Source organism: Rhinolophus sinicus, chromosome 12 (assembly GCF_057876585.1).
Source record: "Rhinolophus sinicus isolate RSI-liver-muscle chromosome 12, RSI-T2T, whole genome shotgun sequence".
Lineage (NCBI taxonomy): Eukaryota > Metazoa > Chordata > Mammalia > Chiroptera > Rhinolophidae > Rhinolophus > Rhinolophus sinicus.
Genome location: NC_142512.1, coordinates 19257514 through 19282707, shown reverse-complemented (window position 1 = coordinate 19282707; position 25194 = coordinate 19257514). Strand labels below are relative to the sequence as shown.

General features: G+C 48.1%; 1 protein-coding gene across 5 annotated transcripts in view; it reads left to right on the top strand.

The window, feature by feature from the left end:
• Positions 1-25194, top strand: part of RPH3AL (rabphilin 3A like (without C2 domains)) — a 138819-nt gene that overhangs the window by 501 nt on the left and 113124 nt on the right. For 2 of the 5 annotated variants that reach the window (XM_019739551.3, XM_019739549.3), the window contains exon 1: positions 22833-22971. The exons of 2 other annotated variants lie outside the window; for them this stretch is intronic. The gene's annotated coding sequence lies outside the window, so the exon portion shown is untranslated. Of the gene's footprint in view, positions 1-8837; positions 8860-22832; positions 22972-25194 lie in introns of those variants that run through there. One more of the 5 variants, XM_074320073.2, reaches the window with a different exon arrangement.

The window sequence follows — 25194 nt, the reverse complement described above, 5'->3', positions numbered from 1 at the left end:
GTGGTAGGGACCTGGGTGCCCTCGGTCTGGCCTTGGGTGAGGATCCCACATTCCAGGCGATTGGCGTGGGGCGCCGTGGTGGGCTCCGACCCTGGACATTTGAACTTTCACCCATCATTAGGTGTGCAGGTGTGTGTTTGAGTGCAGGATGGAAGGGTTTCTCACTGGCCAAACAAGATTTTTCCGGTTCTCCCTGCCCACCTGCAGCCTGAGAATCTTGCCCCGGCGGTTTTCCAGGCCTCCCGAAACCCACTCCCAGACGTCAGGCACACCTCTGTCCCCCCCCCCCCCCCCCGCCCCCCGCAGAAAGATTTGGAGGGAGTGTTGAAATCCATCCAGGGCGCCTCACCGCCTTCACTGCCTTCAGGTTGAGGGCTCTGGCCTCACAATGGTGTCTATGACACCTGCGCGGGGGGGGGGGGGGGGGGGGGCGGAAGTCTCCTTGGGCTGCAGTGAGGACTCCGCTGGGAAGTCGGCGAATTTTGTCCCATGCCTGGTTGCTCAGAGGCTGAGGACCTGGTTTTCCCACCTGGGTGGTCTGTAACCCTGCCCCACCCCCACCCCAGCGGTTGTCCTGGGGAAGAGATGTGATGTGGAAGGGGGAAACCCCTCCTCAGTGAGGGCCGGGCCGGGAGGATTCCTGGCTCCATCTGTGCAGCTGGGTGGGGACCATAGTTCCTCCCAGCAGTCAGGGCTGGGCGCCTCCGCCCTGGCCACCCTGGTTAGAGCCTTGGCAGCGCCAGGGCTGCAGTCCAATCTCTGTCTCTCCCCGCCCCCACACCTTGCGAGACTATGCCATGTCCCTCCATCCTCCTGCCTCTTACATCCACTTGGCCTCCCATCTCTTGGGGAGAAAAAACATACGTGGGAGCCATTAGCTTCGTTTCGTCTTTTCTCTCGCTGTCACATTTTCCCGACAAGTGCTCTGCACCTGCTGCCTGCCTGCCTCCCTTCCTAATCCTCCGCAGCCTGGCTGCTGGCCCCCCCACTTTGCTGAAACTGCTTCCTTGAAAATCATCTTGTTTCCAAACACTGCGCTTTTGTATGCCGTCCATCTGCCCAGGAAGCGGACCCCCATGTGCATGCGTCCTCTTTGCAGCCTTCTCTGCTGTGATTTCTGGGGCACCCCTCCGTCCTGGCTTTGTTCTTGTTTCTCCATTGTTTTTTCTCTTCTGACCCCTCTTCCCTCTTGTCTGGGGCGTTTTGTGAGGCCTCATGTTTAGCTTCTCAGGGAGCTCGCACGGGGAGCCCTCGGGGAACTCCCCCTCTAGAGTCCAGCTCCAGTCTTGGCTCTTTGGGTGCCCAGTGACACCCCCAACTCAGCGTGTCCAAGGCTGGCCTGCTCCTTCTCCTGGGCAGCTGCCCTCACCTAGTTCTCCTTAACAGTGGGTTTCCTCCGCGGTCACACTCACTTTTCTCTGAAGTATCCCTGCCTCTCCCTGTCCCTTTGAGACCAGGCCTTGAACACCTCAGGCCAGAGTTCAGAGGCCCCTTAGCTGGTCTCTCTGATGCCAGAATCTCCTTCAGCCCCCACATTCCATTTGGCATGTTGCCGCCAGCCTGCTGTTCCCTGACTACTGTGTTTACCCTGTCGCTGAATCTTCTTCCCTAAGAAATCTTGAGAGGCTTTGGGTTTCCTCCCACACAACGCTGGCTCCTCTGTCTACCCCATGGGGCTCCTTAGTCATGTGGCTTCAGTCTCTAGAACCAATTTCCTGTCCTGCAACTTCTTCCCTCCCTTTTGCCCTTTCCCTTTGGGACCCAGCTCAGAAGCCATTTCCCTGGGAAAGCTTTGCCTGTCCCCGCTGCACTGCACTGGCGGGGCCTTCCCACACCACTCTGCCCTGGGGCCGCCATTACTGCTGTCTGTCTACTGATGGCAGGTTCCTTTGTGTTAATGAATCCTCTTCCCTTCCTCTTGGATCCCCAGGATGCTCAATGAAGGAATTCCCTCCCCCAAACTTCCAAAAATACCTCTCATCATCCCTCAAACTCTACCTCCCTCCTAGACTGTTCCAGTCTTCCTTATTCCCATTGATCTGCACTCCTGCTGAGCTTATTGATGAATTCATTACGTGTGTGCCACCCAAGTTAATACTTGGTTCTCTGCTGCCATGTTTCCCGGAAAATAAGACTGAGTCTTATATTAATTTTTGCTCCAAAAGACGCATTAGGGCTTATGTTCAGGGATGTCATCCTGAAAAATCATGCTAGGGCTTATTTTCTGGTTAGGGCTTATTTTCGGGGAAACATGGTATTAGCTTCCAATTATATCATGGGTGTGAGAGATGCTTATCCAGCTCTTAATCATAGCAGCTGTGTTTGAGTGGTCATTATGTGTTGAGCATCTGCTGATTTTCCAGGCGTTCCCTCATGTGTGTTACCCTCCAGCGCCTAGAACGGTGGATGCTATGATTATTGTCTTTATTCTGCTCCTGAGGACACAAACCCCGTGAGCTCCACACACCTGCCTAAACCACACAGCTTGTGGGCAGAGCAAAGGTTGGAATTCAAGTCTGTCTAACTCTGAGGCTGCTTTTCGATACTAGAATTTGCTGTTTGTCCAGGAAAGTGTATGCCTCAGTCCAGGGAGTGTGTTATAGGTCCTCTCAACACCTGCCTCGTACACAGCGTCCTGGTGTCTGTCAATGGATTGCTCGGGACTCCAGAAAAGGACTTTGTCACAGAGCAGATGGTTAATGCTGGGACCAGTGACTCAGGGGCGCTGTGACATCCACAGATGGTTAATAGTGGGACCAGTGACTCAGGAAGGCTGTGACATCTGCCCAAGGGGCCTTCAAAACAGGCTGTGTGTGTGTGTGTGTTTTAAGTAAGAGTTATGGAACAGAGAACCCCTAGGGGCCCTCAGGTCATTTTTGTCCCTTAAGACGCTTTTAACTGCTTCTTTTGATAAACAGAATCAATCCTCTCCCCCACCCCCACCCCAATAGTACCCCCTTCAACTAAGTTTCTTTAGGAGCTGTCCTTCCCTTCCCTCCACAGGTCACTGTCATATGAAAATGAGTTCCTGCTGTGAAATACAGTTGCCATGGCAACCACTAGTGAGAGACCCCAGTCTGTTGCTCTTAGGTCCCTGCACTGTATGCTTTGAAAGGTTTTTTCCGTCTTTGTCACCTAAAAAAATGAAATAATCCACTTACTCTCCTTTTACATGGACATGTAAAACAGTTGTTTTCTTTTCAGGCAGCAATTTCTGGGCACTGTTGGTGCCCCAGCAGCTTGTCTCCGGGCTGCTGGCACACCATTAATAATGACCCTGAATGGTACCCATGGTTGAAGTCCCATTTTGAGTGAAATTCAGTGCCCTGTGTGTGAAAAGACAGTAGCCGAGGCCACCAGGCATCCGTGATGACGGTGGAGGCAGAGGGAGAGACAGTGGGTTGGAGTGGTGGGGAGGGCTTTTTGGGGCAACTCTGCTCCAGTTGGGCAGTGAAATTGTCTTCAGTTGCTGTCTCCTCCTGTGTGAGGGTCTTGCTCGACTATTTTGGCAGGAGCTACCCAGAGCAGGCTTCCTTGGGTGCTGAGAAAGACAGGCTGCCTCTGGTAGCGACCCTACCCTCCCAACACTGATGAGTGCTTACAATGTGCAGGCACTGTTCCTATATTTAATCCTCAACCAAATGAACTTTTATTATCCCCATTTCACAGGTAAGGAAACTGATGCACAGAGAGGTTAAGGGCTTGACAAAGGACACACCGCAAGTAGGTGGTAGAATCGGGCTTTAGTCTTAGGAAGTCTGACTCCTATGGCCAATAACGCTCTTTACTTGCCACCACGTAAACAGTGTTGGAAAAAAGAAAGGGTAAATTGGAGAGGTGGGACAGATTGACTTTTTCAAGATGTGAGGCTTAAAGCAGTAGTTTTCAACTTTTTATATCTTACGATGGACAAAAGGCAGCCATGAAAAGGCACGTATTAGAATGTTCATAGCAGTACTGCTTGTAACAGCCCCAAACTGGAAGTCACCCAATGTCAATCAGCAGTAGAAGGGACAAATAAATTGGGCTGAATGCACACAATAGAGCGCTAGAACACCGTGAGAATGCCTCATGTACAGCTACGTGGAACAACATGGATGAATCACACAAATACTGTTAAACAGAGGAGCCAGGTGAAAAAGAGCACGCGCTGTGTAATTCTATTTCTATAAAGTGCACCTAAGACAAAATGAATAGAAGTTGTTGGAAGTCAGGGTCGTGGGTTTCTGGAGGCGCCAGAAAGGCTTCGGGAGGCTGGCAATGTTTGGTTTCTCTATCTGGGTGTTGGTCACATAGGTGCGTTCATATTATCAAAATCCATCAGTTTTGATATGTGTCCTTCGCTGTGTGTATGTGTCATACTTCCATAAAATGTACTGCGACCAGGAAGACGGCAGCAGTGACTCTACACCCGGCACTGGATACAGATACTCCATTCTCTTATCGGGGCCACACCCTGACTTCACTGTCCCTGGAATCTTGGGTTTCTTGTGAGAGGTGGGGGCTGACATGAGGGTGGGAACCTAGGTTCTGGGGGACACAGCTCTGGGGATGTGGGAGCAGAGCCAGGGGCAGCCCTGGTTTCTTCCTGTCCCCCCCACTCTGTTGTGTTTGGGGAGAGCTTGCTAAGCTAAGAGGTGACCGGGTGGTTTCTGCTGAGTCCGTGAAGGAGCCCATTTCTTGCTGCCTTGAGGCCTGGGGGCAGGGGGGGTAAAGGAGCTGATGTATATCACCGGCTGCTGGTTGTGGGGTGTCAGGCTGGCCTGGAGAAGCAGAATACGGCGGATGCTGCAGCCCTCTGCACAGACATTCCCCGACAGCAGCGAGCTGCCTGCAGAACATCACATTTCAAGGACTGCGCCAGCCTGTAATGTAAGCAGCCTTCATTGGGAGAGCAGCCCCTCCTTTCACATGGCAGTTACATGCTGCTAAAAATACCAGCGTAACCTGATGTCAGACCGCAGTTCCATAGTTAGCAGCTATGTAAAAGCACTTACTTTGTAAATCCTGGACAGTTATCCAGTTGGGTGTTGCAGTGACCACTGAAGGCATGGAGATGAAGTTGGTGGTGGGTTTGCCTGGGGAGGAGGGTGAACGATTGTCAGTCTCCAGCCCTCCCTGACTCACTCACCTGCGTTCATGCCTAAGTTAGGTATTTGTGCGTTTGCATCTTTGGGTCTGGCCCATCCAAGCAGTTGAGTGATGCCAGGGTTTGTAGTGTCCTCTTGCCCAGCCCCCGCCCCCTTCTCATTCACTGCTAGTGCATCCTCTGATTGACAGAGATGCAGCGCCTTGGGGTTAGAAGGGCCTTCTCCCCATTCAAGAGTCCCCTCAGTGTGTAGCCAGGGTGGGCAGCCATGTGGCTCATGCCCAGATGCTGCCAGGGAGCGGGGCAGCCCATCTCGTTGTTGGATGATGATTTGACTAGTAAGGAAGAGCGATGGAACAAAACCAAGGCACAGAAGATGCCAGGTAGGCCAGAATGCCAGGCTGTCACTGACAAGAGGAAATTTCACAGGGATCAGGTTTATAAGGCCGTCGGAGCCGAGGCTTGGAAAGGAATATCACAATGGACATCAATTTGGCAGGACCCGTTAAAAAATGCATCTGCTCTGTGGCACAGGCAGGACCTGCCCTAAAGAAACCCTGGCGTGTGTGCACAGGTGGAAAATTCTGGGACAGTCTTTGTGGCAGTTTGCTATGGTGAAAAACTGCACACGGTTTGAATGTTCGCTGGTGGGGGAATAGTTACATAAATTCGGATTTTCATGCCTGGGAATACTATGCAGCTTTGAAAAAATTCGTTAGATCATTAGATAACAATATAGATGAATCTCTAAGATGGTAAGGTGAAGAAAAGTTTCAAAGTGATAAATATATTATAACGCCCTTTGTAGAAATGGATACATGTTGTCCTTCTTCATACTTCATATGAGTACAGATATATGTAACACACACCTACATGTAAAAGCATATAGAAAGGTCTAGAAAAATGCATTCCAAACTTATATTAGCTATTATCTCCAGGGAAGGGTGACGGAGACTAGAAGTGTGTATATATGTGGGGTGGGCGGGATGATCAAAGAGAAATTTAGCCTTCTCTGGGATATTTTAATTTAAAAAAATAGTGTTGTGTAGGTATAATATATACCTGAAATAATTCACTCATTTATGTGTGCAATCTGTTTTAAATTCTTAAAGGGAAGAGTAGTTGTATAATTAAAAATTAATGTCTCGTCTAACCCCCTTCCTGATAGAAGAAACCTTCGTTCATCTCTGTCTGAGTCACCGAGGCTCACTGGATGTGTTTCCTCTCCTGAGCTGAGATCTGCCTCTTTATTGCTCTGCCTCTGAGTCTATCTCTTTGGAACCATCTCAAATAAGTCATCCCTTTTCCCCGGGGCAGGATTTTCACTGGGTCAAGATCCCTGTCACCCCTTCCTCCTCTAGCCTCTTTCAGGGGTTCCTTTATAGGGTGATATGAGTCATGCATTCCAGACCTGGGCTGGGCACCTGGCTCGTCAACCATTGTCAAAGTTTTGCAGAATTGAGCCCTTTGCCCCCGATGTTGCTTGACCATGACATAACACTTCTTACAATAATAAATAACTATTGGTTATTTATTTATTATTATTATTATAAAAGCAATTCATGTTCATTGTGGAAATTTTAGAAAATACACAAAAACAAAGAAGCAAATAAAAATCTACGATTCCCAACCTCCAGAGATAACCACTGTTTAATGTTTAAAAATTGAGACTGTTCTATATGTAACATATTTATCTATCCATGAGAATATTGGCTGACATACGTAAGACATTTTTTCTCAGTTCAGGGTTTGTTTTCCTATTACTATTTTTAAACACAGAGAAGTTTCTAATGCTTCTGTGGTATGGTGTACTGAATGTGTTCTTCCAAAAGTCCTATGTTGAAGCTTTAACCCCTAGTGTGATGGTATTTGGAGATGGGGTGTTGGGGAGGTAATTAGGGTTCCATGAGGCCATGCGGATAGGGCCCTCATGATGGGATTAGTGCCCTTACGAGAAGAGACGCCAGAGAGCTGGCTTGCTCTCTCCTCAGCATGCACTGAGGAGAGGCCCTGTCTGCACACTACGGCCACTCACTGTCTGCAATCCAGAAAGAGTCCACACCAGGGACCAGATCGGCTGGCACCTTGGTGTTGAACTTCCAGCCTGCAGAACTGTGGGAAATAAATGTTGTTGAAGCTACCCAGTCTCTACAGGATTTTGTTACGGCAGCCTGAGCCGACTAATACATGTGGTTAAGTCCATCTGTCCTTTCATTTTGTTTCTTCCTTTGCTTTTGGGTTTGAAAGGGCCTTCCCACCCCAAGGTCAGATACATATTCTCCTCTGTTTTCTTCTGATTCTTTATCTGGTTTCAGCTTTTCATTCAGCACTCTCTTTTATGTTCCACTCTAATGCAGTCGAAATTTATTTTGGTTCATGATGTGAGGTAAGGCCCTGATTTTCTTTCTTTCCAAATTATTGACCATTCTTTCAGTTCAGTTTCTTTCCCCAACAACTACATTTTAAATTTAAATTTATTTTTTGAATATACATCACAGTCATGTTGTTTAAAATTCAAAAGGTTCAAAAGGAAAACAATGAGCATCCCCCTTCTCTCTTACCCCTTAGCCTCCCAGATCCAGTAACTGGTGTAGTAACTACGTGTTACTAGGTTATGGATTTTGGTCTTGGACACCAGGTGCCCTTCTCCCTTCTTTTTTCATTTTTCCTCCACTATCACACTTTTTATTGTGACTTTACATATTGGAACCCCTGGCAGTGCAAATTCTTTCTCAGAATTTCCTTGGTTATGCTTGCCTGTTTATTCATTCTTTTATATGAAATTCATAATCATTTCATTGTTTCCCTACAAATATCGTTAGAATCAAATTTGGAATTCCATTAAATGTATAAAACACTCCTTATATTGAGTTTTCCTATCTAGAAGTATGGTCTGTCCTGTACTTATTTATTTCTTCTTTTCTGTCATCTTTTCTAGCACCCAGTACATTTTCATAGAATTCTTTATGGAGGTTGTGAACATTTCTTCTTAGGTTCGTTCCTAGGTGTTTTATGTTTTTGTTGCTAGGGAATAAGGTGGGTTTTTTTTTTTTTCTTTTTACATTTTATTTTTAACTAGAGATTGTTGGAATATAAGACAGTTATTGATTTTTTTAAAAAATATTGTGAAATATGTATACAAACGAACATATAAAACATATATGTTCAGTTTAAAGAGGAATAAAGCAGTCATATGCCCAGCTAACTTAAGAAATAGAGCACCAGTAGCCCTTTAGAAATTGCCATTATAGCTCTCAAATGGATATTCCTCTCTCTCCCCATAGAAAATGCGAACCTGAATTCTGTTATAATCATTCACCTGCTGTTCTTTATAGCTTTCCCATATAGATTTATATCCTCAGACAATGCATTGCATGCTTTTGAACTTTTATAAGTGGGATCACACTTATTCCACATTTTTACTAGATGTGTGTGTGTGTGTGTCTGTTATTTCTATTCTGATGTTGCATAGTTCCTGATGCTTCTGATGCAGCTGTGGTTCCTTCCTTTTTTACTGCTATGTGTAAAGATACCATATTTATTCCTTTTCCTTGTTGATGGGCGTTGGGGTTGTTTCTGCTTTTCTTGACTATAACCAGCCTCCCTTCGATGTGTAAGTTTCCCCAGGAGGTATACTTGGGAGCAGCATGTGAGGGTCACAGGCTTTGTGAGGCAGTGTGTATTCCCTCCAGCCCTGGGTCAGAGGGTTGGTGGCTTTACTTCCTCACTAGGACTTAGAATCGTCCTCGCTTTGGGTTTTTGCCGATCTGGTGAGTGTGAACTGGTATCTCACTGGGGGCTTAAATTGGTGTTTCAGTGATTACTACTAAGGTTGAACATGTTTGTGTTTGCTCGTTTGCACACCTGTACTTTACACCCCCCCCCCCCCCCCCCCCCGCCATTAGACTGTTACTGATTCCTATGAGATCATCTCATTTTCATGTTCTGGTACTAATGCTTTGTTTCTTATGTGTTGCAAATACTCCTCTCAGTTTGTGGCTTGCTTTCTCACTCTCTTAATAGCATCTTTTGATGAACAAAACAGTCAACGCTGAAGCCAGCAAGCTTATCATTACCTGAAGTTCAAAATTCTGTGTGTTTCTTTTCTTTTGTGTCAAAATGTGTATGCAGTGAAGTGCACAAATTTTGTTTCCCATTCAGTGAGCTCAGATAAATGCCTGTGCCTGTGCAGCCCGAACCCCATGAAGATAGAGAACGTGACCGTCACCCCAGGAAGGTCCCTCCTGCCTTTCCCAGGCAATCCCTGCCCTACTCTCCTAGAATCAATCACTATTCTAATTTTTTCCCCCATAGATCAGTTTTGCCTGTGCTCTCACTTAATATAAATGGAACCACACATGCATGGACTCTCTTGTCATGGCTTCTTTCACTCTCACTTGACATCATGTTTTGAGATTCTTCCCTGTTGTGTGTGTATCAGTAGCTGCTTCCTTTTTATTGCTGAGTAGTATTCCATTGTGGGAATATGTACAATTTGCTTCTGTTTTTCGTTCTTGGCTGTTATAAATGCAGTGGCCATAAGTCCTTTTGTTGATAGGTTTTCAATTCTCTTATATATGTTATTTCTCTTCTGTTTTACTTCTGTGAAGAGTGGAATTGCTGGGTCATAGGTTAGGTGTGACTTTTTAAATTGAAGCGTAAGATTCATTCAGCAAACTGCGCGGACCCTAAGTGTACTGCTTGAATAACTTATGCAAAGTGAACATAGCCGGGGGGCCATCACCCAGGTCAGGGGGGCTGTCCATGCTGGGATCTGAAACTTGAGCAGAGTGAAGCAAGAAGGGAAAGGATATTGGAGCCACTTATATCCATAGTGGCAGCTGATGAGACTCGTGCAGCTACCAGGGTTTCTGTTTTCTTCCACATGAGAATCTTCAGGCTTCCCATCGAGTCTAAACTCCCAGGTATCCCTCCAGTAAATTCCTTTCTGCTTCTATCAGCCAGACCTGGTTTCTGTTGCTTGCAACTGAGGAATCCAGGTGGATACAGTGTGCCCCACCACTGGCACCATAAATTTAGTGGAGTATGTTCCCCTTATTGCTACAACTCAGGGCAGAAGCTGCCTTTAACCAATCCCCGAGTTTTTCCATGACCCCACTTGAACACTTGGATTCCCGGGCCGACAAGGTCACTTCTCAAACAGGTAGTCACTTTACATCTAACTTAAAAAGTTTGCAGCAAAGCTACTTCAAACATTTGGGCTTGATGAGGGTTTGTTTGTTTGTTTGTTTGTTTGTTTCCCTTTTGGAAAAAAATTTTCTCAGCCCCCAGTGGAACATGAATGGAGAACACTGATTTAATGTAGAAGGTGAAAGGTAGGAGTGCATATTATTTTCTGGACTTCATTTTTGGAAATCAGGTGTATTTGTCTCGCTCCTCAATGGAGAACACAGGGGGTTGGATGAAGGGATGTTGGGTGCAGTGATCAGAAAACAATGGGCTAGACCCAGAGTTCCTTCCTGCCATCCCTCAGGGACCATTTGCTTAAGAAGTCTCAACATTGAAACTGTTCTTCTCTAAGTGGGGCCTCATTTAAAAGTAAAAAAGAAAATGAATTCTCTTGTTTCTTTTTTAACATCATCAAAACACATGGATTAGTGACAGGAAAGGACCCCCATTTCAACTGGTCTGAGTTGTCCAATGCGGTCCTTGTTAATGTCAGGGTCTGGGAAAGTATTTAATCAAAGGGACGGTGCCATGGATGAAGTTTGCCCAAAAAAGGTCAGGGATGAATGTGACATTCTAACCTCAAACAGGCAAAATCAGTCCAGGCCATGTCTCAGAGCAGCTGCCATGTTGCCGTGTTTCCCCCGTTGTCGTTCGTTGGCCTCACTTGAGAGCCAGTTCCTGCAGTCATTTTTTCTGCCCACCAGTTCCAGTCCTGCTGGCGGTTCTCCTCCTTTGCAGAAGCCACTGCTTGGGGTCTGATGACCCCGGCCTAGACATGATGACCTTTCCCCCACTCTCTGGGTTTCAGGACCTTGTGCTTTTGTTTTTTAATTGTACTATATTTATTAAGGGGGACATTGGTTAGTAAAATTATATACGTTTCAAGTGTACATTTCTATAATACATCATCTATATATTGCATTGTGTGTTCACTACACAGAGTCAGTTCTCCTTCCATCACCTTGTATTTCATCCCCTTTATCCTCTTCTACCACCGCCCCATACCCTCCAGTAACCACTTACCTGTTGTCTGTCTATGAGTTTCTGTTTCTTTGTGTTGTTCCTTTGTTGCTTTCAGTTTTATATCCCACATATGAGTGAAGCCATATGGTTCTTGATTTTTTTCTGTTTGACTTATTTTACTTAGCAGGATAATCTCAAGATCCATCTATGTTGTCACAAATGGCCGTATTTCATCTTTTCTTATGGCTGAATAATATTCCATTGTGTATATGGACCACATCTTTTTTATCCAATCATCTATCACAGGACACTTTGGATGTTTCCATGTCTTGGCCACTGTGTGTAATGCTGCAATGAACACAGGGGTACATATATATTTACAGATAAACATGTTCTGATTTGGGGGGTAGATATCCAGAATAGCGATTGCTGGGTCATATGGTAATTCTATTTGTAATTTTTTGAGGAACCTCCATATTGTTTTCCATCATGGCTGTACCAATTTACATTCCCACCAGCAGTGTATGAGGGTTCCTTTTTCTCCACAGCCCCTCCAGCACTTGTTATTATAAGTGTCTGTTGATGATAGCCTAACAGGTATGAGGTAGTATTTCATTGTGTTTTTGATTTGCATTTCCCTAATAGCTAGTGAAGTTGAACATTTTTTCATATTTCAGTTGGCCGTTGGTATCTCTTCTTGGGAGAAGTGTCTGTTCAAGGACCTTACACTTCTGACTTGAGCTAAACAGAAACCGGACATGGTTCTTTACCATGAAGTCTCCCCATCTCAAGAGTGCCGCAGGGCAGGTAACTAATTGCTCTGGGTGTCCTGCTTGGCCAGAGCTGCAGGTGGCTGTAGACATGTTGGGTCTGACAAAGTCATGTTTGCAGGTTGAATGCCACATAAGGACACTGTATGGAAGAGGGCTTCAATTTGTGTAGTTTATGACGGCGATTTTCTAACAAATGGATGCGAAACATCTTGTAGCATTATCAGTTTATTACAACGATTTTCAAACAAATAGAAGAGAAACACCTCCCTGAAAGGGTGGGTGCCTCTTCTCATTTCCACAAACATGTCTTGTGGGCTGGGATGACCTCAGACTTCCCACACACCCATTTTCCCTTTTGCATGTCATGTGATGAACTGGGTCATCCTTGACAGAGCGATGGGGATAATTTATTTAGCAAAGGGGGAACTTGGGAGAGAGAAGGCCCTATGTGGAATCTGAATTGCCTTTATAGAATTGAAATTTTGCATCTGGGCACTATCTGAGGGCAGGACAGCGAGGAAAGGCCAAGGGGGCAGCCAGGATTCAACTGTAGGCTAACCTCGCCTAGTATGGACCTGATGTCCAGAGAGCCGGCTCACACAGCAGCTAGTTCGGGGTTGAAGGTTTGCACTCCAGGTGTCATTGCCTTAGAGGACATTCGTTGTACATCACTTTCAGTGGTGGGCTTTGCTGACTGATGTAGAACATGGAGTCTGAGAGCATTAGTTTTGGAATCTGGGACAGACATGGGGGATGGCAGACTGGGAGGAGCTGGAAGTGGACACAACTGGAAGAGGGCTAGGTGGCAAGGGTAATATGCCGGGAGTGCAGGTTTAGTGGGGGTAGGAAGGTAAGCTGTGTCTCTAGAGCTTGGCAGGTGGGAATCCAGGCAGGCTGTCTGCAGAGGACTCACCAGGAGGTAACGGGGTCCTGACAAGCAGGCTAGGCCAGTGATGAGCAGTCTCAGGATGGGACATCAGAAGTGTAGGGGATGAGACTTCACCAGGGAAGCGGGTTGGCCTGTAGCCAGCCCCGCGCCAGAGGCCCAGTGCTCGGGGTCTGCAGGATGTGAGCGGGTCCAGCATGAGCAAAGCAGAAGCTGGATTGCTTAGTTAGTGGTCAAGGGCTTGGGCTCTGGCTTCAGACTTGCAGGCTCTCACCCTGGCTCCACCATTCCCTCACTCTATGGCCCTGAGAAGTTGCTTTGCTTCTGTGGGCCTCAGTTTTCTCATCTGTAAAATGGAAGTAATAATAGTATCTGACTCACTATCATGAGGATTCAATGAGAAGTCTTGGACAAAGCATTGAGAACAGCGCTTGCCATGTGGCTGGTGGTTATTACTGTGAGTATTGAGGTCTGCCTAGTTTGACCCGATCCATGTCCTTTGGGCCTTGGAGCCGCCTGGAGGGGGGTTCACACTCAGACTCAAGTACTGCTGCTCTGATTTTATATTGATGTCTGTATCCCACGTGCTTCTCTTGTTTCTGCGGGTGCCAGTAAGCTGAGTCAGATGTGTTGCTGAGTTTAATCATCAGATTGTTGGTGACATCTCATCCTTCTGCTTTCTGCTTGGCCTCTGTTCTCTTTGATCCTTAAGTTGTTTGTTTTGTATTGCATGCAGCCCCCAAGCTGCCTCAAGCTCTCCTTGAAATAGGCAGTTATAAATTTTGAATGAATAAATGTAATTGTAGGTCATCCATCGAATCAGTTGTAGGGTAAGGAGGGATGCTCTGTCTGCCTGCGTCCCTGTCCCTTCCTCTTACCTGAGTCTGGGCGATCGGTTGAGGCAGTAAGAAGGGTCAGCCCCCGGGACGGGTGAGGGTGCATCTCCCTCCCCAGCCCCACAGCGAGAAAAAACTGCAGATTTTTCTGCCTGTGAACATGTACTCTCAGGCTTAGTGGTGGAATTGCTGAGGGTGGGTGGAGGAGGACAAAGATTAATTCTTATCAAGTTCCTACTGTGCGCCTGGCACTGTGTAGGTGCTTAATACACTTTGGGCTGCTCCAGGAGGCTGCTACTAGAGGTAAGTATCCCAGCTGTGGGACTGTGGAATTCTGGGAAGTTTATCCTGTGTTCTGGCGGAAGGATATAGATCTGCCCATAGAATCAACCTGGACCCATTTGTGGGCCATATGGAGGACAAGAGTTAAGACCTTCCCCAGGACTTCTTCCAGTCTTCAGTCTTGCCAGGGCATATGTGTCTGTCATCTATTGCCACAATATTGCTGTGTAACAAACCACCCCCAAACCCACTGGCATGTGGCAATAAGTATTAATTCCTCCCACACATACGAGGTGTGACAGTTAAGTTCACGAACTTGTTGCACCGATGTTGCCAACCTTTTTTGCTCTCAGAGGGATTATTCGTTATGAATTTGTACCAACTGGACAGTCAACCAAGTTTAGTATTTGGAAGTGCTGAAAAGGCTGCATGAAAAAGTTAGACGACCTGAACTTTTCCCCAACAATTCATGGCTCTTGCATCACAACAATGCACCAGCTCACACGGCACTGTCTGTGAGGGAGTTTTTAGCCAGTAAACAAATAAGTGCATTGGAACACCCTCCCTACTCACCTGATCTGGCCCCCAATGACTTCTTTCTTTACCCAAAGATAATGGAAATATTGAAAGAGAGACATTTTGATGACATTCAGGACATCAAAGGTAATATGATGACAACTCTAACGGCCATTCCAGAAAAAAGAGTTCCAAAATTGCTTTGAAGGGTGGACTAGGCCCTGCCATCAGTGCATAGCTTCCCAAGGGGGGTACTTCGAAGGTGACCGTAGTGATATTCAGCAGTGAGGCCTGTAGCACTTTTTCTAGGTGAGTTCACAATCTTAATTGTCAAGGCTTCGTATCTGTGGGTTGGGTGAAGTCTGGCTGACCTAAGCTGCTCTTGGTGGAACTTGGTTGGTTTCAAGCTGTGAGTTAGGTTTAGGTTTGGTCCACGTGTCTCATCCCACTTGGGCCAACGGCTACCAAGGCATGTTTGTGTCATGGTGACAGGCAGGAGTGCATGAGAGCAAGCTCAGTGGCACAATCACATTTTAAGCCTTTGCTCACATCATATCCACTGATATCCCATTGGCCATCGCAAGCCAAGGGGCAGGGAAGTCCACAGCCCACAGTTTGGCCATGGCAGGGTGTGACTATCTCATACTTTTACAAGGAGTGAAGAATTGACACCGATAATTCGGCCTACTTTAGCATAAGTTTCATTCATTTACTCAGTGAATATTTTTTTGAAAGGCTGCCACGTGCCAGGCGTTATGCTACCTCTGGGGATAGACCCCATTCTTGCCTCATGGAACTTACAGTCTAGTGATGGGAACACACACTAAAGAGCTGCTACTGTCATTAGTTATTTACTTGTAGTTGTGACCATCGCTACAAAGGAGAAGTACAGAATACTGGGGGGCTTGTACAAAAGGGCCAGAACTAGTTCAGGGAGTAAGAACTGGTTGAGCTCAGAATCGAAGGTTAAGACTTAATTAGGCCACTGAGCCGTAATAAGATTAACAGCTGGTGTTAATTATAAGATTTTAAAAACAGAGTTAATTGGGTCGAAGAGTTTGGGGAGCAGGGTTCGGGGAAGCATTCACCGTGCAGCAGTGTCAAGGTTCCTGCAGGCCCCTAGGGGAAAAAGTGTGATGTCTTAAGGGAAATACAGAGGCCCCAGGTGAGCCGGGTGGGGGGTGGGGTGAGGGGCAGATTTTGGTTTTAGCACCGGAGCAATAAGAAGCCACTGGGGGATTTCCAGTTTGAACAGCTTACTGTGCCTATGTGAGGAGGACAGATTGGAGAGGGTCAGGAGTAGATTTGGGGAGACATCTGCAGCAGCTGAGGTGGGAGGAATGTGCATTTCAAGGTTATCTTTCAAGGTCACCCCACTAGATGGAGCCAGACCTGGGTCCCTGTGGCACGGAAACCTGTGCTGTCCACCGACCACTGTTTGGAATCCCCCCAGGTATTCGTAAATCATCCCAGAGAGTGGCTGAGGTCTCCTTGCTTCACAGGAAGGTCGGAGGGAAGTGAAAACATTAATCAGGCTGCCCAAGACCTGTGGTATCTACGGCCTCCTTGCAAACAGCAGAGATGGAAGAAAAACAAGAATTTATTGCTGGGACGCGGGAGTAACTCACAGAAGCCCAGGCCCCTGGAAGGGCCGAATGGAGCACATAGACCAAAGGGAAACACAAGCGCCCTCTCTCTGCCTTGTGTTTGCTTCAGTCTCTGTTTCAGCTCGCCCTCTTCTTTCTGTCACAGAAGACCATCTTGCTGTTTTCTGGGCATTTCTGCATGAGGACAATCGCCCCTCCATCAGCTCCTGTTTGCATCTCACTATTCCAGAGATCAATTGAGTTGAAGTCTCAACTTCAGTCTCTTAGCCCATTTCCCGGATTCCCAAGGGAGGGACCTCAACCTACCAGCTCAACTGGGTGCACACCTGGAAGAGTCAGCTGGGTCTGAGGGGGCTGGTCACAGTGTAAACAGGGGCTTCTGGGCAGCTATGTTAAGGCCACAGAGAAGAAGGGGCATCAGATAGCAGCATGTCAGGGGAGCTTCTGTCACAGTCTTCCCCACTTCAGATAACTCACTGCCTGAGATCAGTCTGTCCCTAAGGATAAACTACATGAGACCTTATTTTGTCACTTGAACTGGTGTGCAAACAGCCCTCTGACTGTCTGTCCTCCCTCCCCTTTTTGCCTTCGCTTTCAGCCTTTGCCTGGGCAGGGAAGAGTCCAGAATTTAGAATTAGTCTTGTTACAATTGTGAATTCTGGCAGTTTTCCCAGAAAAGAGAGGCTTTGCCCATGCCCTGCTGAAAAACTTGTTGAAAAGGACGCCAGTTATTGTTATTGTCACATTTTCACCTGCTGTTTGAAACTCAGTGGTGCTGGTTTAGGAACCGGGAAACCCTGGTGATTGTGAAATAGATGGGCCTCTGATTGGGGACAGGAGGAGCCGGGAGATGTCTGTGAAGTCCGGTGGGGTGCACGGATGAGAGTCAGCTGCCAGTGACCTCACACCGCCCCACCATTTCCACCTCTGCTCATTTTCTTTCCACTGGCCTGCACGTAATGCATGCTGCGTGCCCTTTCTTTGTTCAGGGGATGCTGTGGTCAGGAGATCGCCGGGGAAAGGTGGTGGGCCAGGAGCCCCAGGCCCTCATGGCAGAGGCAGCCACATCCAGTGCTGAGTATGATGGATCCTGGATGGGGCCACTTCTCTGGCTGTGAGAAGCAGGGAATTGAAGTCCATCAGTCATAGCGCTCTCCGACATCAGGAAGGGGGGACAGAGAAGAACTGCATGCACACGTGGCCTCGGAAGGCTCATTTCTGTGTGCACTCCTGCAGCATTTATAGGAGGCCATGCGGTTTGGTGTCTTCTTATTTACAGCTGTGTGCTCGTTGCCTAGGACGTTGTTCCCAATACTGACGACGATACCAGTGGGTGGTGGGCATGTCGCTGGTGCCCTACTGCTGGGTAGCAGTCGTGAACCTCTCTCTTTAATTATGTTTACAGCCAAATGCAGTATGTGGGGCAGATTGTTTTATATGCATTGAATAGATGATAAAACCTCAGGTTGCTTCTGTGTGGGGAGGGATGTGTGGATGTAATTTTTTCCCCTTCACAGTCATGTAGCCGGTCAGAACTGGGACTCCAAGCCTGGCTTTTGATCTCTAGTCCCAGACTCTATTCATGACTGAGTGCCACGATATTCTGAATTCTTTCAGGCAAAGGCTATCTTATTTTTCATGTTTTTTCCTGTCATCCATCCATCTCTTCATTAATTCTTCCATCTTGTTCCATAAAGGAATCAAGATGCCTACAAGAATATATAGGTCTTGAATATATAAGAAATAGAAAAATATGTATTTATAATAAAAGGATAATGTAGATACTATATGCCAGAGCTATAGGTAGCTATCATATTTATATATATATCTGTATATATGTGTACGTAATTGAATAGAAACCCATAAAAATAAAATTAGGAAAAATACAGATCAACTAGAAGGTCAAAACCAGAGACAGAGAGAGAGAGAGAGAGTTAGAATACATATTCAGGCCATAGAGCTGTACACAGTTTACTATATTTGAACCACAGATTTAGCTCTGAGTTGATTAGCAATCAAAGCAGGAAAAAAAATATGTACACGGTTCATGTGGCCCATAATGAAAAGGATACCAGACGCTGAGTGCTTTTCCAGGCAATTAGATCTGAAGGAAGTTTCTTGCCTGGGTGGTCATCTGCGGGGCCCTGAGTGGCAAAGAAAATATGTGGCACATATGCCTCTGCTCCCTGGTGCTGCTCCCGGGGTAGACATCACTAATCAATCACAGCCCTTTGCTCTGGAGGCCAGAGAGAGCTTCCCAGTCCTTCCAGCATGGGGTTCCAGGCAGCCATTACCAATGATTTGGAATCAGCATGCAGGATGAAACCCACTTGCTATTCCAGCACTGAGGGTGATGGCTCTATCACGGGTCATGAGCAGAGCCACATTAAGTTGCGGTAAGCACCTCTGCAGGGGTGACATGGGTGGATGTGTTCTGTTGACCATTGGAGGTGTGTTTGCTGTCAAACCCCTCTAAGTGCCTGTTGGAGTAACCTGTCAGGGTGATGAGAGGGGGTTAGTGTGTTTGGAGGGACACAGGAGACACACTAGGAATTTCTGACTCATTACAGTCACTCACTCGTTCCACAAGTATTTAACACACACCTATTATGTGCCTAGAAAATGGGCCTGACCCAGTCTCCTCACCGCTAGGGTCTGGGTTTAACGTCACTTCCTCAGAGATGCCTCCTCGACGCTTCCCCTACGTCAGAGCTCACAGATCGTGTCACCCTGCACCTTTCTCTCAGAACCCGCATCACCACTTGTACTGATATATTTATTTATGTTTATTCAGTGTTTTTCTCCTCTCTCTAAGATGTGAGTCCCCAGGTGGCAGGGACAGCATCTGACTTGTTCATCATTGTATCCCCAGTCCTAGGCCAGCACATAGTAGGTGCTTAATGCATGTTTATGGAATGAATGAATGAATGAATGAAAAATTAAAGAGGGCACAAAGATGAAGGAAGTGCAGACTGCCCAGTAGTAGATAAAGACATAACTATGACATAAGGTGGCAAGTGCTCACTGCTGATGGGAGGGGACAGAGGAGGAGCTAAGGGACTTAAGGGGAGAAGAGGCTGGCAAGACCAGGGAAGGCTTCAGGCGTGTAGCATGCTTTGATGGGTCTGGAAGGATGAGGGGGAGGGGAGGGACATCTGGAGCCCTGGGGGCAGCAAAAGCACAGGCTGAGAGGCAAGGCTGGAGGAGAGAGGAGCCAGAATTACTTTGGGGTGCTGTTGCGGCAGTAGCGGGAAGCAGGGGCAGCTACACCAGGAAAGGTGGGTCTGAGCCAGCTGCTGGACCTTGGCCCACAGGCTTGATTTGGGCAGCAGAGGGGGAGGCAACAGATTTGTGAGTGGAGCAGGGGTGGGTGAGAGGGACGTCAGGCAGTCAGGGGCAGGCTGCAGGGAAGCTGGGAAAATCAGGTAGGCCTGAGTTTGGGCCGAGAGTGGAAGAGGCGGTCCCCAGGGAGAACTCACAGTCCTGTGAGAACTCAGACTGATAGCCTGTCTCTCCTGTGCCTGTTAATCCTTGGGGACCGCCCTGTGGTGGGCTCTGGCCCCAGGACCCCAGACTAGTCCCAGCCATGCCAGCCACCCCCCCTCACCCGCCATGGCCTGGCCCAGTTCTGCAGAGGGGCTTTATGTAGCTAGTTCACCAAAGAACATTGTTGCCAACATATTTCTAATTTTAAAATAGACTATGTATTGATTTGTAACATTTGTAGCATGTTATCTTGAGCTTCTTTTATTTTCCAGATACAGATTTGTTTTCCTCATTTCCCTCCTCTTGAGCTTTTTGAGGCGTTTTTTTCAGTCCCTTTATCTAGGGAACTCTTATTTCCTATTTATATTAGTTATCAAATTACCCTATTTTATGTATGAGTCATTCAGTTTATCCCTTTTGGCCTCCTTGTTGCAATCTTACATACGGATTTATTAAGCTATTTGGCACCTACTTTCATGTTCAAACCCATCTGGGAAGGTTTTGACTGGAGAGCCAGGAGAGCCAGCAGCGATGGGGCCGTGTTGCTGGTGAGTCCTGGACCACAGGGTGTTGCTGAATCCAGAGACACTAACGGATGCACACACTCCCCACATATTAGTGCCCAAGGTTCTCTAGTCAGCATGTGAGGCTTCCTTGCCATGGGCGTTCCGGTTGCGTAGGCGGGAAGACCCCGGGGTGGTCAGAGGTGCACAATGGAGCCGTGGGTCTGGGTCTGGGATGCCGTGTGACAGCTCAGCCATCCTTGGGGCCATGAACAAGTGGGTGAACTTCTTTAGTAATCCAGGTGTCTATTGAGGGAAAGACCTACACGTGGTGACGGAAAGAGGAGCCTGCCACACTATCCAAGGGCCGTGGAAGAAACCCACAGAGGAAGGGCTCCCCTGGGCCTGTGGCTGCTGCAGGGGAGCCAACGTTGGCCTGGGAATGAACATTGAGTGCCTCAAAGGAAAACAGCCACCGTTCTGGCATCTCCGGACCAGACTGCTGCTGGCACAGACGTCCCAAGAGTCGGTCACGCACGGGAGCAGGAAGCTCACTTCCAGGGCTCATAGTGTTTCTGTTAAGATGTCAGGCTCACTTATGTTAGTATGTGTGGTGCATTTCCACTCCTTCCCATTTCTGGATAGGTGTTTTACTCAGAACCGTTGATTGCAAATGACAAAGACCCAGCTCAAAAAGGTGACTCCATGGACCTGGCAACTTGGGAATCAAAATAGCGGCTCAGGTATGGCTGGATCCAGCAGTCGGCAGTGCAGCAGGATTATGTACCTCTGCCTCTCAGCTCCGCTTGGCTTCATTCTCAGGCTGCTTCCCAGGGGCGGCAAGATGGGCATTGGCCATCCCAGCTCAACGTTGTTCTCACAGCTTGCTTTCATAAGGAAAGAGTGTATTTTCCAGTAACTCTGGTGAGAGCCCAAGGAGGACTCTGTACGGCTGGGCCTGGGTCACATACCCAGCCCTGAGCCAGCCACTGTGCCCAGGGGGTGAGGATATTCTAATCGGTTGGCCCCAGTCACATTCACTCTGAGGAAGGAGAAGGAGGGGTCGGTTTCTCCCACCCAGAAGGACCAGGCAAGACTCGCTTGGCCTGGAAGAGGAATCCTGCTCAAAGCGAGCACAGCTGGGCAGACACATGTATGTCCATTACAGACGACCGGCAGAGGCCCTGGCCTTGGCACATGGGCGCACAGCTGTCTGGAGTCTGGAGGCGGTTGTAAGGGCGCGTCATTCTGCGTTGTGTGGAGTAGGCGCACTCAAGCCTCTCCACATCTCAGGTCTGGTCCATCCTGGACCTCCAAACCGAGACAGCCTTTCTGGGCAGCAAGCCGCTGGAATCGCATGGAAACCAGCCTCTTGCCACTGTGTTTGTCCCAGGTGTTTGTCCAAGGTCGCCTGGAGTCATTGACCTCATTTCTCACGTCTCTTTGGCCCCTGGTCCCTGGATCCATCCATCTGGCTCTGGTGCCTGCGCGTGGCTCCATCCCTACTGAGGTTCGGGTCTTCCTTCTGGATTTTTGACTTGGCTCAAAGCTCTGCTTGATGTTGTTATTACCTGCACTTTGTAACCCGTGGTCCTGCCCGGGAAGGGCAGAGTGGCCAGGCTAGACCGGCAAAGGATCTCCTCTCTCCCGCTGCTTCTCCTGAACTCAGAGCGCACGCTCAGGACCCACGACCGGCTAGTTCCCAGCGCACCTGGGTCTGTGGCAGCTGCTTTCCACAAACGCAGACACAAACTTACATCACATTCTCCTATTTGATACAACCAGTAGCACACATCAGTCCATCTCAGTACTTGTAGCTGCAGAATCTTTTCTTCAAATGAAGTCTCTGAAAGTCCAATGTGTGAAGCAGCCAAGAGCCAAGTTGCTGTGGGCTGGGTTGGAATACACCCCCCCCCCCCTTGATTTCCCCTTATTCCATGTCAGCGGACCCAAAGGGATGCATGACACCCCTTGCACTCCTTGGAACACAGTTTGAGAACCTCTTTGTGATTATGTCCATTTGTCCTTCTCAGTAGCATCTGCTTTTGTTCCCCTGGGGGACAGGTTGCTGGATGTCGTGTTTTTCTTATCACCACAACATTGTTTTCTGTCAGTAGCTTGTTTGCACTGTGGAAAGGTCAACATGCAGAGTTCTGTCATCTTCCTTCTCACTATAAGCAGGTGTCAGGGTGTAAGCATTCCCCAGGTACACAGAGGCTCACTTCATTACCCTGTCCTCTTCAAGCTGCATTTGGGAGGTTGTTCTATTTACAGCATTGGTCACCTTACCTGTGCCTCAGTTTACCTTCTTCCTGGGGAGCCATATCCAAATGGGTGGGTGTCCCACCCTCAGCAGCTCAGCAATCATGCATGCTGATGTCCCATGCATGACTGCTGCTTGGAATGAATAGTTTGGATACCTTTCCATGAGATGTACTCTTTCTAACAAAAAAATCCTTGAAAGTCATAAAAGTGGCCAGGCTGAAAAAAAAATAACACCGAAAAGAATGCAAATGCTCCCAAAGGAGGCCTCTCTCAAACAAGAAGTGTCCTGTGTTCACTTTTAGAAGGCTGCGTTGTCAGGAGAATTTGTCACTAGCAAATTGGCCTTGGGCTGGCTTTGGCCAGACTTCCTTCCACCGAGGAGAATCCAGGCCTTGGTTTGGCTCCAGCTGGGCCTTCCCAGTGGCTGCCACTTATTGACTTAAGTCTCGGTGATTCAGGTCTTCATCAGGGTCGCCCCTGACAACGTGTGTGTAAGTGGGAGGGAGCGTGACCTCCTCCTGCCGCCTGTGGCGCCAGCAGACTCAGGCTCTGGAGAGAGCCCCCCTCGGTTCCTGGTAGGTGTTTTGGGGTCTCTGGCTGTGAGGAGACAGGAAGATGACTTTTGTATTTCCTGGAGCCAGGGGCCCAGTTCATACAGGGTTTTCCCAGAACTTTGCTAACTCCTGGGGAAGGGTGTGTGTCTGCACTGGGAGACTGTCGGTTAATGGTTGACTGGAGACTTATTTTTTCCGGGTTGCCACAGGTCTTGCTGCTTCAGAGGAAGAGGCAGCAAGGGTGGGAGAAGAACCGGGAGCCTTCCCGGCACCTCCTTGACAGACGCTCGGCTCTCTGTGCCATGCTCTCAGACACCCCAGTGGACGGGGATTCATTAGAGGGTGGTGCGAGGCCAGCATGTGTGTTTTGCTGGAAAGTTGGGCAACAGATGGGTTTAGGGCCAGGTGATGAATGGGACCATGTGAATGCACCTGAACACATTGGAACCTTCTGTTCCATAAATATTTTTCTTGCATGCCATGCTGTGTGTGGGCACTGGAAGAGGGGCTGCAGGATCTGTGCCCCCCAAGTGCTATTTGAGATAAACCAGGACAAGACAATGGTGAATTCCCAGAAATCTGGGAGACAGAGCCAGAAGGAGGCAAAAATAAAGTGCCAAGGCAACAGTTCTTAGAGTGTGAGAGGATTTGAAGTCTATTATACATTCGTATTAAGTATATTGTACAGACAAGCCTTTAAAACATTTTAATGATTATATATTTATTTTCATGTGTATTAGAACAAAATTGTTGTCTTCATTTGCCTTCTGTTTAGGGCAGATAATATGGTTTTCTATTTATGGTAGAGATATCAAGTTTTCCTTTGAAAATAAATTTAAGTAAAAGAGGGAGTTCATTGAAAGGAAAATACTAGGTAAAGAACAGTACAGAGGCCATGTGGAGATGGCAGGTGGCATGGGAATGCCTGAGGTTTGGGGACAGCATGCTAGAGGAATTCAGAGGCGAGGAAAGGAAAGGGCTCAGGGAAGAGCCAGGTGGGATGCAGGAGGAATAGGATCCAGCTACAGGGAGGTGGGAGAGGTGAATCCGTACTTACAGATCCAGAAATGTGTCTGCAAATCTTGGTATAATCCATTTCGGTTCCAGTGTAATGAGGGTGGGTCTGGACTATATAGTGGAAGGCCGTGAATCCCAGGGTATGGGCTCGGAACTTAATTCAGGGGGCAGTGGGAACCATGGACGGTGCCTGAGGAGGGGAGTGGTACATGGCTGTCCTTGGAAAGGCTCCTTTATTGGTTATAGTGGGAATCCAGACTAGAGGCAGGATGGCTGGTCTGGGGACTATGGAAAGAGAGGATAAGAAGGAAAACAAGGGCTGTGGCTGAGAACCAGCACCCTGGCCATCCAGCCTGTCTCCCACTGGCTCTGGCAGGCAGCCTAGAGACATTGGAAAGAGGCAGGTCTGGGGTGGACGAGCCAAGCCTTGGTGTCTCTGGGAAGGCAGTGAGAGCCAGGCAGGGGTGCAGGTCAGAGGTTGTGCGGGAACGCATGGGAGGGAGGTGCCCATCTCTCCCAGGGGGCGCAGTGGCCTCTTCCTGGTGTCTCCTGGCCACATGTGGAATGTTCTGGGGGAAACGGGTGGGGTCAGCTGAAGGAAGTTCCTCCTTGGGCTGGAGCACCGAGTTCCTGCGGGAGGAGGAAGGGCTCAGTTTCCTACCCTGCCGTTTGGCCCAGGCCGCCTGGCCGTCCGGCCCAGGCCGCCTGGCCGTCCGCCCCAGGCCGAGATTTCATTCACTAGCAGGGCCTGCGGTCATCTGAGTCACAGATTTTTTTGTTGTTGTTTAACCCTCCCTGTTCTTCCTTCTAATGAAAAAAAGTTCACTAAGAGTTCAGAGATCAGCTTGATTTTAAAAAAACAGGTTTTTTGTTTTGTTGTTTTTCTCTTTTGAGGGCCTACTGTGTGTCAGGCACTATGCTGGGAACTTTTATTCATCAGAGTTCACCCTGGACAGAACCTGTTGAGGAAGGTATTATTACCTCCACTGTACAGAGGAAACGGCGTGGGGAAATAGAACTGGTCCCCAAACTTTACAGTTGGACTTTTCATAGCCTGACTCCAAACTCATATACTGGTGGTGCCTGTAGGAGGGAGGCTATGGACAAGATACGTAACGTGGGAGAAATAGCTCACTGTCTGTTTTCTCCTCTCTGGGTGTGGGGCTGCACCCCACAGCGTGCTGGGTTGCCTCTGTCAAATGGGGGTACTGACAGCACCCGAAAGCA